The sequence below is a fragment of the Daktulosphaira vitifoliae genome, unplaced genomic scaffold (assembly GCF_025091365.1).
Source record: "Daktulosphaira vitifoliae isolate Bord-2020 unplaced genomic scaffold, ASM2509136v1 Scaffold_4, whole genome shotgun sequence".
NCBI lineage: Eukaryota > Metazoa > Arthropoda > Insecta > Hemiptera > Phylloxeridae > Daktulosphaira > Daktulosphaira vitifoliae.
The window spans coordinates 617,599-634,317 of record NW_026099575.1 but is presented as its reverse complement, the minus strand read 5'-3'; the positions used below and the strand labels follow the sequence as shown (position 1 = coordinate 634,317).

The 16,719-nt window shown below is 26.9% G+C and overlaps 1 protein-coding gene across 1 annotated transcript in view; it reads right to left on the bottom strand.

Annotated features, from left to right (window-relative positions):
- The window catches only part of LOC126903807 (uncharacterized), a 129,493-nt gene that overhangs the window by 22,473 nt on the left and 90,301 nt on the right, over positions 1 to 16,719 (bottom strand). The window lies entirely within an intron of this gene.

The following is a 16,719-nucleotide window of genomic DNA, read 5'->3' as shown; positions in this document are numbered from 1 at the left end:
CACAAGGTAAGAAATTATATTTATAAGCATGTCATAAAAGATTAAAGATAGATTTAAAATAAGTTCTGAATAATTTTTATCGTGGGAATAATAGAATTAACTTCTTAACGTACATAATTAAAAAAAAAATATTGTTAACAACTATTTCATGATCGCTATTGTATGTGTGTAATATAAATGTTTTACTTGTATTTATCATTCATATAAAAAATAATTCAGCTATTAAAAGCTTATATAAAGCTTAGCGCTCAACAATCGGACTGTTGCATTTTACGCAAACACACATCGTTTCCTACATATACTACAATCGTTAAAAATATCAAGAGTCATAAAATCCTCTTCCAGAACAACTGCACATTTCATAGTAGTATTAATATTATTCGAGTAAGTGTCATCCTTGTGTAATTTTCCTTCACTTTACATTTTACGACAAACCATATGCAGTCATATCATTTTAACAAAAAGATCTATGATCATTCACCGCATATTTTTATTTTTAGCTTGTAGCTAAACAAATATAACTAACTCATTGATTTTATCTTATCTCCATACCCTATCACTCTTATTCATGATAAACCATCGCCAATTATATATCTAACATTAGCTCATACTACTACTTGTTATTATGACAATTTTATTCCTTTTCTTTTAACACTTGCAACTAATGTTTTTTTATGATATTTGTATTATTTTTATTATTGTTGTGATAGTATAGCACTATGACACAGGATTGTATGTTGGAATAAAATTACTGCGATAATAATTGTAGTCTTTTTGATCGTGCAGGTCACAATTAATAATACTAACGGTTTTATGAGACTTGGTTGTTAAATACTATATTAATGATATGGACAGTGTTAACACTGTGCCAAAATTTTGACCCAGAAACAGCAATGGTATGTTTCGATGATACACGGAACATCCCGGANCCCAGAAACAGCAATGGGATGTTTTGATGATACACGGAACATCCCGGATTGCGTTCCATAATTGTATAAAAAACATCCCGGGGACTGTATTTGCTCCGCAATGATGTCTTTTATGAAACTGCTTTTTAACATCTAGTAACATTTATAAAACAACTCTGTTTAACCATTACGGGCATTTAAATTAAAACATAAATCGCTGTTTCAAAGTCGTTTCATTTGTAATATCCTTGTGATATTTATAACTATTTTTCATACATTTGCATGATATACGATAGATTTTATTTTAATTTAAACAGTTCTAGTCCTTATATTTTTCCGTCATGTTAAATGCAAGTTTGAAATAAACACTTGAGGATTTATCCCACTTCCCCTTAAAATGCTTATTTTTAAAATATTTAATACCATAAAGAACATAAAACTAAATAATATATCATAAATCAGGGTTTTTTATCAGGAGATACCAAAAATATGAAATTCAATAAGATATATATTACTTAGATCTTTTTTCAGTGATTGTAAGCATAGTACTGGGTTAGCATGGTTTTCCGTAACTAATGTCAGAAGAAGTACAGGAGGCTAACGTACTAGGTAAATTTAGTTCTCTATAAAAAAATTCAGCAAAAGATTCTGTAGAATTTGTTTGGGTTAAAAACAGGCCTATAAAAGAGCAATTTCTTGCTCATTCGACACCTTATTTTTTCTAAAAATTTGGTCATGAAGCATCTCTGAACCAGAATATTTTGCGATTGTGCTCTCTCTGACTTAGAATCTTTTTTTACACATGGTGTTTATTATATAAATCTCTCATAAGTAATGTAATTCTAAAAATATAACTCAACCTTTTCATCTTTTTATTTTTAGCTTTAAATATTTATAAATTGTTAAGACAATTAATTTTAGTTTCGATGCGAAGCGGAGAAGGTATTAATTTTACAATGATGTGTTTTATTTTTTTTTTTTATGTCTGTTGCCACTTTTTCTCAGCTCTCACTGGACCGATTTCTTTCAAAAATACGTCAAAAGATCACAAATTGTATCTAGTTGAAGACATTACCCTTAAAAATTGAAAAAAATTCCCTCGTTCCCCGCAAATGAGGGAAATATCCAAAAAAATTACAAATTTAAAAATCGCTAATTTTCGAAATTTTTTCACTTTTTTTTCTTAAAACTTCCATAACTTTTTCATAAATCAACAAATCAACATAATTTTTTTTTTATACTAAAACCTTAGATATTTTCCTTTCATTTGATATAATTTTTTTGAAAATCTATCACTTAACCTGCTCATTGGGGGGGATTTAAAATAGCAACTTTTTTACAAAAATTTACTTTTTCAACTTAATTTTTGAAAATGTTCCGGAAATACTGCGTCCTTCAAACATATATCAAATTAAAGCTTATTTTATGTACTATAAAATGAAAAAAAAAATTTGTCCCGACGACCTATTTTCTATGCGCAAATGGCTACTATATTCAAAAATATGCTATTTTAACAATTTTTTTTTTTTAATTAAACACTGTACAGATTTGCATTGAAGCGTTTTTTATGATAGTGATTTTAATCATCTATACTGGACCCAACTATGCCACGATCCCACTGTGCCGCCACCCCACTGTGCTGGGTTTTTTTATTTTGTATTTTGTGAGTTGTTCCAATTAAGAATTTTTTTTAATTCTTCAATTGGATTGTCTATTTAATAAGTGCATTTCGAAAATCTACCTTAGCACATAAAGTGGTTAAAACTGCTGGAAAAACAATAGTTTATGTCAAATCACTAAGGAGATCGTAAAGTGTATCTTAAATTTAGATAGATAAGTGTTTGATTGATTGCATAAGATGCTGATGGTTTGTTGAAGTCATTACCCTAGCACATTAAGCAATTAAAACAATAGTTTATGACGTGTCACTAAAGATTGCTTCTTATAATCTATCTGGTTATATAAATTTTCATTTTAAAATATAAAGTAACACATATATTCAGACACCAGGTGTAGAAAGGAATTTAGGTGAAATAATATTTCGAGGTGGACAATTTTTATAATATTATAAAATAAATAAGTAAATTAAAGTCAGTGTTCTTATTACATTTTTTTTTTTTCAACAAACGATCAAGCTAGCTTGACACAAGGTAAGAGATTATATTTCAAAGTATGTCATGAAAATTAAAGATAAACTTAAGATAAATCAAGAATAACTTTTATAGAGGGAATAATAGAATTGCTAAAGGTGGATAATTTAAAAAGAGGGATATTATTAATAACTACTTTCTTACCATTCTGGTCGTAATAGTACGTGTTCAACGTAAATGTTTTAACTTGTATTATAAATCTATTTAAAGAAAATAATTCAGCCATTAAGGCTTGGCGCCCAATAATTGGAAAGTAGAATTTTACGTGAACACACACTGTTTCCCATTCATATAGCATGACCAATAAATATTGAGAGTCGTAAAATCCTCCTCCATAATCATTGCACATTTCATTGTAGAATTAATATGACTCAGGTGTGCGTTATCCGAATGTAATTTTCCTTCGGTTTACATTTTACGACAAACCATGTGTGGTAGTAGTATCTTAATAAAGAGGTCATGAATATATACATATATATGAATGTATACCGTATGCTTTATTTTCACCTTGTAACTAAACGTACTTCAAAAATCCGTTAAACATAACATCTATAGTCTATTATTAGTCCTTCCTCTTTTTTTATGACAAAAATATAAATATCACACATATTCCATTATTTAATTCTTCTATCCTCCTCTTTTATTTTTATGACAGACTATTGTGCGAACTAGAAATTAACCGTAAAGAACAAGAAGCCATTTAACAAAGTATAGAAGCAATAACAGTAATCAACAACAAAGAAGATATAAAAAAAAAAAAAAAGAAAATGTATAATAATTATGTATTTTAGAATAAGGGAAAAATTAGATTAAGAAATTTAGAGGGCTATATACATCATAAGTAGAGTTAAAAATACTGGGATATAAACTTTATTATTATATTTTTTTATTTCTTTTTGGGAAAAAAAAAATTTAACTCTGGTACAGCACACAAACTAATACTCATTCCATTATAAAGAAAAAAAAAAGGAAAAATCATTATTAAATAGTATGCTACTAAGTGCCATAATAAAAAAAAACATACATGAGGTACGATAAAAAAAAAAAAAACTTTTATTACCTTGTTTTTCTAGACACATAGACATTTGAAAAAAAGAAATATTATAATTAAAAAGTTGAAAAAAAATATTTATATATCAAAAAAAATTATTGAAATGATTTGATCACTTTTAAAAGTAAAATGACAGAAAATATATTAACCTTTCTTTTCCCTTCCATTAATTTAGTTTTGTAAATAACCAAAGTTAATTTTCCAAAAATATGACTTAGATCTAATATACACATAAGTCTAACTCATCGAAAAACTCGACATCCAACAAACGATTTTCATCACTTATCTGAGAAGTTAATACAAAACTAATCTAAACAACTGCGTAAAGTAAGTGTGAATACTCATTAGCATAGTTTACTCCTTAATACGTTACGTATTAAAAAATAATAGAAAGGGCTAAATTGGGATAACTTTATTGAGCGTTTAAATTATTTAGGCTAGACTTAACATTTTAAACACCGATTCTCCCTTATATAATAATAATCCTCCCCCACACTTCAAATCATTTAATTATTGTTTTTTACATTTCTAAATTATAGAAATTTAATGTTTTGAAATGTACTACAATATTAAAGTATTGTGAGTATTACTTTTGTGGCTTATATTTAAAAGCACCATTTCACAAAAATGGGATTTGAATTTTTTTATTATTCGTATAAAGAAAATGGTTTTCTTTTGCTTCATAAAAAATGATAGTGAATTTTAACAAATAGGTTTCTTTTTTATTGATCTTATAAAATTCAAAATTTATTTAAGTTATTTGATACATTAGTTTTATTATTTGCTTAAGCATAGTAATTTAACTACAATAATATTTTACAGGCTTTAATAAAATTGATATGAATACTGTTTTTCAAAAACTGAATCATTTTTTTTGATTTTTGTTGAGTATAGTAACGATATGCCTAGTTGACCGATATGTTCATTCTTATTCTAATTTCATTGAATTTACTCCTTTTTCTTGTATGTCTTCTTCCTTGTTCCTTTTTTTTTGTATGTCATATATTTAGTTTTCACNATTTCATTGAATTTACACTGCCTTGTTCTTTTTTTTGTATGTCACATATTTAGTTTTCAATTTATATTGAACTAACTTGTTTTTAGAACTGGACGGATTATTGAAAATTTGTGATAGACAGTACTTCAAACATACTCTTTTTCATTTTCCTTATCTTAATCCCAACTACTTAGGGTCGGCCAACTTGATATTTTTTACGTTTTAAACATTTCGTGTTTAAAATGTAACGACCCTGATGTTTATAGAGCGTGTTAGATATAACTGACAACATTTATAAGTTACTGGCTGACCCATTTACCCAAGGTATCTATTTTCCTCCGTATTTCCCTAGTTGAACATAATTTGTTTATAATTTAAACCTGAACAATCCAACATGTGTATATTGGTAACATTGTAGGATTATGCACATGCTATTCGTGTTGTAGAAAAATTACGTTAACGGTAGTTTTATGTGAGGGAGAAAAATATCTTCACAGTCCCAAAACTGCATCATCTCCTAAACATATCAGATAAAAGTTATCAGTTAGATTTCAGTCACGCTGTATAAAATTTAATTAAAATCGCAACATATTACAAATTGATTCATGTAAAAAGAACAATACATAATATTTGAATTTATATTATATCATTATTTTGTAATACCGACAAATTCTTATTAATCTAAGTATCTTTTGTCGTAATATGTACAATGCTCTGAATTATGCATCTTACGTTTAACAATATTTAATATTTAATTAATAATTTAATTATATTTAATATAATTTAATATATCAATATTTAATACCAATTGTATACAAACAATTAATTTATCTGTCATAACATATACACATTTGTACACTAGCCATTATATATGTATATATGTGTTAAATTGATTATTGTATACTATGCATCTTATCTTAAAATAACTATCATGTTATGTTTAAATTTTATACAATAAACTGAAAATCACTAAAACCGCTGACGGCAACAACCCATGATGGAGGTAATTAAAAATAATATAAAAAGGCACTGATTTTCTTAGAGACATTTATTCTCTCTTCTTTTTGAAGATCTGAATTCAATAAAGAATTCAGAATTCTTCTATCTGATTTATTTTGATCAAACTAGTCGTGACCCCATGTTGTCTTCGGTATATTTTAAAGCGATAACGAATAAAATTATTTTGCGTTAACACTTTATTTATTTAAAAGAGACAATAAAAATCTTTACGCAAACCTTGACGATCTTTGTATAAGCCAAATAAAAGAGNACATTGACGATCTTTGTATAAGCCAAATAAAAGAAGTAAGTAAATTTATATTAACCCAATTATTTAGAATTAATAATCTGATTAAAGAATGATAAAGCAATAGATCACATATTTATATTCAAACTTTATTAATTGTTACTGACTAGTTCGTACCTTATACATAATCACATTACATGGTATTCGTGAGTTGGCCACCGCCTCTTCGTTGCCTCAGTGTATTATTTCAGGTACTCACCAGTTAGGTCATTTGTAATACCTCTATAGAGAAACTTTAATAATTTTTTTTTATATCTACTTGTCTTTATTGTTCTAAACCCTCGGACTCTACAACTCCGATAGAACCTCGTTGCTCCTGAATGGACCAAATCCACAAATATCCAACATTGGATAATATATACACATATNAAATATCCAACATTGGTTAATAAATACACCTAACGTATATAATAAACCATAACGTATAAATAATTTGGAATTGCTTAAAAATTATACATAAAAAGATTCAAAATTTTTTAGAATGCATTAGCTTAAATAAGAATTTCTATAATAAAATTTTTTTCAATTCTTACCTAGAGTAAAGTTGAATAAATTAAAACAAATAAATAAATATAAGAAAGCTTTATGCTGTATGATAGTGCTTATTGTATTGACACGGTACCGCCCTACGCTTAAAGCTGGTGCTCACCCGTTTCTTTCTCGATATTAGCCGTCTACCTATTAATGTGACAAAAAGTTGCCGTCGGGTGTTTCCCCCCCCTTGACATTGTGATAAGACCATCACACGTTATGCATTACATAGAGCGCATTATGTTCCATTTCTGACGTACGCCATTAATGGTTGCTCTGTTTTTGTTCGTCTACAGGCTCCTAAATATCGGTTGGCCTGATTGACTTAGGACGTGAATAAAAGGAAATCCCAAAAACTTAGTAAATAAAGAAACTCAAAAGAAATTTGTCTATAATAACAATATTAGTGTAATTAATAGTAAACTTTATAATTGGGCGTCCCCAATTACATTAAGTGTTGTAGAATTCAATAATCAGACCTGGGCAGAACATCAATGATCGGATTATAACTAATCAACTGGACTTTACAATGGTTGACTGGTAGACAAGGCGACGAGTCACCATATGGCGAATTTGGTACCGACATACTATCGCACCCTCACCCACTACACGCAACCGGTTCCATCCGGGCCGCAAGTTGAACGCAACCACATAACTCGCCGCAACAGTTTTTGATTAGAGTTTTGTGTCTTTTATGCAATTTTTGTAAAGCGATACGTATTTGTGTATTGATATAATTGTGTTAATATTTAAAAACGGCCAATTACTTAATTAATTTGTATGTATGTATATACATCATTTGTGCGGCCTATTCTTTGGATTACGCATCAGTATTTAAGAAAATTATTCTTTATAATTCTATGTTAGGGACTAGTAAGTGGTTCAGTTAGTTGTGTTCTTTCATTTGTTGTTAAGTTATGTTTTTTGTCCTTTAGTCTTTTAAGATCCCTTAGGAGATAAGATTATTGTTCTCCCCCTTTGTCCTAGATAATTTTAATCTCAGAGTTACCATTTCAAAATTCCTATATGCACACAAATTGGTTTGTTTAATAGTTGAATTATTCTTTAATTGTGTATTGTTATTGTTATTGAAAGGATAATTCATTAATTATTATATATCCTAGTATTACATGATTGTAATTGATTCAAAGGTGAATAGCAATTCTGTACCATTAACCAACACGTTGCGTGGTATGCTTATAACGACTACAAGAATAGAAGCCGATCATCACACTGTACTATCACGACCCTTGAGTAAATTAAAACTAACCTTCTGAATCCCTGGTACTGTTTTTCAATATATTCAATCGGCCAACACTCTTATACGCCATAAAATGGGGGCTATCAAAAATACGACTATTATTCATGAACTCCTGGTACCATTTAACCGTTTTATTTTGTAATTGTCCAATACACCAATTTCGTGTATACGTGTCCATTAGGTTGACTATATGAATTTCCTAATTTCATACGCTTAAAATTGTTAAAAAATATAATCCAATCATGCAAGTAAACATTTAGATATTTATCGTATTTATGTAGTGCATGTATGAGATATTTAAGTTATTCGTATAAGCATAACTAGGTACTTTATCTAACTTAAAATATATTATTTAGAGGTGTTATAAATTGTAATTGGCATATGGTCGGTAGGTTACGTGTGAAAAATCTCAAGTCGTATTTTATCATTTTATTGTAAAATATTTTTTAATTTATATTTATAACTTTAGGAAAGAGGTTAGGTTTTTGCGCATTAACGTTATAAATTTAGCATGAAATATTTCTCTTTTAATATTAATATTCGTAAAAAAATAATTTAAACATATTTAAAATAAAACATCTCGTCTTAAAAGTTTTTACAAAAAAAAAACGATTAAAAATATGAATTACAAAATTTAAAAACTGTGATTAAATTTAAACTTAGGTGAGAGTACATTTATGGATTAAACACAAAGTTCAACAAGAATAATTGGTTAAAATTATTATGAACACATTTTTTTTTGTTGGTACTGACACGGCCACGGCGTTGTCACACGTTGACACCCCGCGGTCGTATCAGCTCCTTCTCAGCCACCGCTTCACTGTAAACCGGACCGTTACACACACGCGTTATCGTCGTGGTGTAAAGTCCAACAAATGCCTAGCGTCGAATACCCCGCCGCAATAATACGTGAAGTCAGTCATCTTCGTGACACCTATCACATTGGATACGCCGTCCACCGGACCAACCAAAAAACGCCACCGCAATTTCGATTAACTTTTATTTTTCTGTCAACGGTTATTCAAAGTAATACTATTGTTATTATTATTGTTCGCATATTATCATTTGTGTTACAACTCTCGTTTCATTTCTTTTATTAAACGGCTCAACGCCAAGTAGAACTTCAACCAGTGTTACTTTATTCCTCATCAACTTTTACCATAACAGTACTTTCCTTTGATCCTACACAAACGAAATAATACTAAACAAAAAACGAAAAATTTTTTAATATTATTATTAAATTAGGAAAAAATTAGTGGTTAATGACAAATCAATTACTCTGTATGTATAGTAATAAAACTGTGTTCTAACAATATGAGTCCTATGTTTATTAGACATACATATTAATTAAAAATTTTAACGCACATTGCTTACCAAAAGTTTCATAACGATGTTTTTGGAGTGACTTTGTCACTGTAGTTAAACATAAAACATATTAAATTATACAAAAAACAGATAATAATAAAATAAAGCCAGTTGGGATGATTAAAAATGTATCACGTAGATTGTGTTACTTAACAATGACTGACTAGTTCACTCACTGATAGAACATAAACCAATTTACTTCAGCAACATTATTAATAACACATAATTTGTTTTGTACTTAAAAAATTGTAGTTTTTGTATAAATTGTACATATCTATTTAAAAAAGGGCCAAGCCCGTTGAATTATATAAATAAATAAATAATTTTGTGAAATTGTACAATTATTTAATTTAAAATGAAAAAATGTTTATTTTTTGTTTGAAAAACGACAAAAATTGCTTTTAAATTACATAAGTAACTTATATAAACCAGGAAAAGCGAAAATAATAAAATATATTATTTGATTATTCAATAAATAATAGAGGAAATACAGATTTATGTGCTTATTTAATTACTATTCTTTCTAATTTTTATGATACCAATATTAAATAAAAAAGAACCACTGATAATTATATAAATTTATTATAAACAGTTCAAATAACATTTATTAAAATAAAACAAATTAAAAGTATAGAAAATGAATAAATATAGTATAATTAGTTGAAAAAAATAATGAACAAAAGTAAGAAGCAATATGAGTAACAAATAAACAATAAGAATATTTCAACAATTAAAAAAATAAATGTGAGGAACATTATATAAAAAAAATTTGATCGATTAAATTGCATGACACAACTCTGCATAGTTAAAAATCAACTCGACAAAAATTTTTCTTTCTACATTTTTTTGAGATCCGTTTAGATTAAAAATTAATGTTCTACCATCAAAATTTTATTCGTAGTCTGAATAATCAGAACTCAGGGATTCGTTTTCTGAAGAAGATATTTTTGTGATCTTTTCACGATTCTGTCATCCGATTTATTATCATGGCACTCGAGTAATCAAATCTCTTCCACTGTCATTTCCTCAGGATAGAGTTTGAGCTTTTTTTCGTAAACAGACTTTTTTGCGTGCAGTAGGCCGTGCTGAGCTAGAGAAAAGTCTTGTTTATTTTAAAAGTATTTATTAATTAAAAATACAATAATTGCAAATGTGTTTCGTTGAAGTTTAGTGAATAAATCACAATTATACCATTATAATCGTAATCAATTTCAGAATATTGTGAGATTCGCGATTCATTTTCCTATTCAGACATCGAAGATATAGACCTTAACTTCTTTGAAGACCCATTCTCGTCGAAAGCGTTTGGTTTTTTCAACGAGTGTGAACTATTAGAGAATCCAATCGGACTTGCTGAGTTAGATCTAATATTTTCTTCATTTTTAAACTACAAAAATTAATTGTTTGTATTTGTTTGTAACACATAACAACCAGCACAGATTCAGTTGAGAAACTATTAGTTTTACTTTGTGTTAATTTTTATCTTTTTGTATCTTTTGCCATTCATTCTCAGATCACAAATTTTATATTGATGAAGACATAACCTTTAAAATTAAAAAAAAAAAATTTTACTCCAAGTAGATTGTGAATATAATTCAAAAACTAAAATTTTATAATTTTAATAAATTATTTTATTTTTAACTATTAAATAATATATGTAAACTAATATGTCGATGTAGTATATAACACTCACTTTTAAACTTAAATAATTTTAAAGTTGGAAGTTAATATTGAAAATTTGGGTTAGAGAACATGGAACGACGTTTTTTCACCACTTGTGTCTACCGATGACACAAATAATAAGCTGGAAGAAAAAAACAATCCATTGAATAATCTCCTAATGATATTGATCGTCCTAACATAGAAAGTAGCTCATCTAAGAATGATAAAGAAGTCATTAAAAGTACATAAAAAAATTTAATCTACATTTTGATTATTGAAAAATGTTAATATCTTTTAAAACACTTATTAGATCATTGCTTTAATTTTAAGTTAATTAAACAAATATGTTTTTAATTAAAAAAAAAATAAGTTTTACTACTTAAAAGAGGAAAGTGGGAGGATATGAAATTTTTTTTTGAAATACTAGAAATAAGATTATATAAATTTATGAAAAGAAAAAATTATAATATGTGTTATACTTTCTAGTGAATAGATATTGATATAGTTAAAATATTCCTAGAACCCGAGTGGACTGTATATAAAAAAATGTATAAATGCATAATGTTATAATTAAATTTTTTATAAATCAGTAAAAAAAATTTAATAAAACAAAATAAATTTTAGTTAAAATAACATTATTACAATAACAATAGATTATTACTAATACTACTGAAAAATTCTCCTGGTGACAAACACCGATCACGGAACTTAGCTGTGGGTTGAGGCACTCCACTATCAGTCATAGGATATTTCTAATATAAGCGCCAGACTGGATCGCTGTACACAACGACGCACAAAAATTCAGATCGTGTTAACCGATGGCACGCAAGTGAAGCTACACTTTATCGGCGGCCAAACATCCTCCCCTTTTGGGAGACGTCCTGATAAAGAAGAATGTCTCACAAATAGTACAGGTCGAACGATGACATCTTGGTTGCATTTAAAAATCATAGTAACAGGTGAAAGGTTACAAATATAAAAAAAATCAAACGAATTGGCTGCAACGAAAAATTTGTAACTTTCATGGCGCCTTGAAAAGAAAGGGTCACCAACCCACTGGGCGAGACACTGTATTGTCGGACCACAGTAGGATTAAAAAGAAAAATTAACTATTGTAAATTAAAAGCAATTTAATATAAAAAAAACTATAAAAGTATTAAAGGTTAAAGTTGATGTCCGTTGAGTCGTTGATAGTTGATGTACACCAATACCTCGTGACAGTTGTCACATAACCATATAGATCAGGGATGACCTTATACAAGCATCAAAGCTCAACCCCGGAGTTGTGATATAATAACAAGGATCAAGCCCATAATTAACTAAACACATTTTTCTAAAATTTTCAAATATATCAGCCAAAAGAAAAACATCAGTTTTTAAATTTAAATCTGAATAATCTCTCAATGTTGAACAATTAAATTTTTCCCAAACTTTTTTTGCATGGGCATAATCCTTGTCTGATATATCACACATATTTAAAATATTACGAAACGAATTGATTTTATTAATATTCCAAAGGAGAATATTACAGTATTATAAATTATTATCCAGTTATTATATAAAAATTATAACGCTGTAGCATACAGTTGATCTGCTCAACTCGAACAAAATTATAAAGTTAACTTACGTTTATTTATAAGCTAACAAATTTTTATTAACAAATAATGTTAGCTAATCATAAGAATAGAAAATATTACATTTTTTTCATAAAAAAAAGACTTACAAATTAATGCTATCAATATTTAAAATAATTATTCAATTAACTATTTATTATAATCTTTATAACAATTATAATCAATGCCTTAACTATAGAAATTTCAATTGAGTATTATAAATTATTACTCAGTAATTATATAAAAATTATCTTTATTTCGATGTGACCGTTTAGTGTTATGTTAAACATGTCACCTCTATAACAAAATTTTAATTTCGAAAAGATTAATTTTATTGGATTAGACTACAATTTCTTTTAAAAAACAGTAATAGGTAGAATAAAGATTGTTATGCCGCCGACTCGAAAACACCTCTTGGTCGGGGCACTCAGTATTTTCGCCTTTATACATAAAAAAATTTCAGACTTCTGATTCAGGCTTTTCAAAAAATGTCTTTTTTGGTTGTTATTTTTTATATTATATTACCCTTTACTATTTTCTTTTATAATGTATACATATGTTCATTAAATATTAAGGTTATTTTGTTTAAAAAAAGTTGTTGAAGATGAAGATTCATTATTATTCTGATTAAAATTATACAATATATGGAAATAACTTGAAACTTATTTAATTATTTAATGCTGATATAATTTCATTTTATCGATACTTCAACTTAAATGCTTTAGGTATTTGAAAATCCGAGAATTAGTAAACTTCAAATTAGTCTATACAGTTTTAATAACTTATCTTTTAGAATACAGTTATTAAATCCAATATTGTTCAAAGGAAATACATAGAGTATAGTAGACACTTATTTGTAATTAAACATGAATGAAAACTTTTTTTTGTAATTGACTAAAACAAATTTATTATATTGGGTGAAATAAGATTTAACTATTGTATGCAACTATGCCATTTTTTACATTAAATTAAACAATTTTCTTGTTTATTTTATAAACTTGGCATTATACCTTAGAAATTAAAGGCCTATAAATAGTCAATTAAATTATTATCTGCTTTAGTTCGTGTTTGAAGTTTATGTGCATTTTGTCTTACTCACGTAATATAAAAAATCAATATGAAATTTCTACACGCCATCGTTTTTTTTCTTTATACAGTTGTGTTAAGTATAACAGTTGTACTGGAAACAGTCAAACGTATTGTCTATTTGATATGGCGAGATGAAATTGATCAAATTTATGACAGACATTATAACCGTACCCATAAGAATTTTGGTGAATTTAAAAACGCCCAGAACTTAGAAAAATTTTTTAATGGAAATGGAAACGTTGTGACTGATAAACTGGACGTTGAACATTTAGAGAATTCAGTTAGTTTTAATTACACCGTAATGATTTGTTCTCGAGAGCAGTTTGACAGTTTCGGTGATATAGTAAAAAATTTCATCAAACCGACTTCTACGGAATTGCAGATTCAAAATGATAAACTTACCAGTGACCAATGTGTCCAAGTTGACGACGCTATCTTTGGTGCTGTCTTAGTAAAAGACATTGCACGAACAGCTGGAAGAGATATGTGAAAACTTAGAAACGTCGCCATTACTTGATAATACGGTAGAATATTTTGACATAGATGAATCTTGCTCGCTGTTTGTGTGCTCATTGGATATTGGTACGTCTTTTGTATACCTCAACGATTTATTTTCTATTAACATTGTTAATGGTTATGAAAAAATGAACGATTATACGATCATTACATTTAACATCGTAGTTCGGTCGATGAAGTGCTGATCAAAGGAAGTTATTTTATTCGTAATAAAAATGTAGTATTTGTCAATACATCTCTAGCTAATATAAATTTATATGGTGAAAAATATGAAATCATTAAAGTTGTTGGACCTTTTGAGGAAACTACTGAAAATTCGCAAATTTGTGCTTTTATTTCAACAATCGACGATATGAGGTTGATTAACTCTGTTAATGAAGAGGATAATAAATTCTTTGTTTATCTCATCGATAAAGACACCATGGGCTATTAGTAACTTTAAATAAATAATTTCTTCCGTATTTATAGTCCATAAACTCTTATATGCTATAATAATTTAGCATATAAATTAACCTGTCAACGAAACTTTACAATATAATTTGTATTGTTTTGGAAATCAATATAGTTCGTATGCATAGGTAAATCATATAAGGCCACCATAGAGATGTTCTGTTGATGATATTTTTCAAAAAAATATATATTTTATATACTTCAAATATAATTAAAAATTTTTATCACTCATTTTAACATTACTTTCGACGTATTTAAAACTTGAACTTAAAAAATATCTGTTAATATGTATTTTGTAAATAATAATTTAAAAACTAATTACTATTTTATTTGTTAAATTTAAAAAAAAATCAAAGTTACATTTTTTTCTATTGTTATAAACTTTATATTTTGTCATTAGTTATAAGTTACGTGTTAAAATAAAAATATTGTTTGTTATTTGAATATGTTTTTCATTTTTATAGAATTAACTAAATTAATAGGTTACAAATAACAGTGATATATTATTATTTTAATAGTCAAAGAGTGAAATATTTCAAATACGAAGACTACAAACAAAATTATTAAAAAAATAATTGACAAAAAATTAATTTTATCTAATATAAATCAATACTTGTTCTTTTCTAAGCAATATTTTCAAAAAATAAATTAAAAAAAACGATTTTAATAGAGAAAATATAGGTTTTTAGAGCTAATCATTTGGTGACTGGCTACAAAAAGAATTGCGAATTTAATTAGAGTAACTATTATTTTGTCTATTGCGTATATCACTGTATTTTAATAGGTTTTATTGGAAACACATCAGTGGTGTTAGTGATATACAAAATTATTAGGATGCAGTCACCTCCTGTCGTATTTATTGGTAACTTGCCTGTGACTGATTATTGTAGTATACACACCATCTACTCTAATTAATTTAGTATAAAAACGAATTCTTTATTCCTATTATTTGTGAAGATATTTAATTATTAAAAACATATTTTAAACATTATAATAAAATATTGCACTATATTGAACTTGCACCACTAATATTTTAAATAGACAATATCAGTAAAAAAAAATAAGTAAATTTAAAATAACGAAGTAACTTAAAAAGAACAATATATTATTTTGAATGAACAAAAAAAGTATACTACATATAGAAATTAAACACAGTATTTATTAATTGTAAGAAAAAACCAATTATTTTACAAACTTCAATGTAACAATACGATCATCAAATTGTAATAACAAACACAACATAAAAAATAATTCATAATAAAATATTGATATTTAATAATTTAAATAAAGATTTTTGAAAATTATTGCTTAATTTAATATAATTATTCTTCTTTAGTTACAAGTTAAGTTGTAACATTTAAATATACATCATTATGACATTAACAAAATACAAAAAAAAAAAAAAATTAAGAGGCAGAAATTGAATACTGTTTAATAATAATACAAAAATAACTATAACAATAACATTGGTACAACTTAGAGGAAATGTAAAAATAAAGGAACTTGTAACTATAATATTGACATTTCGTGTGATCATAATATATAAGTATTGGACTAACATAAATGGTAGAAAAATGATAAAACTGAGAAAAATCAATATGGTTATAAGCAAAATATGAGAATGAAAAAAAAAATTATATATATATAAATTGTAATAATTATTTTATAAGTTTTGATAAATTAAACATTATATAAATTTAACTAAGTCTCTTAAGTATAGTCGAATGTGCTTAAATAACTTAAAGATTTAATTGAATACACAATTCGAGATCAATAATATTTACAACATACAATCAGTTTAGAAACATATCAGAAAATGT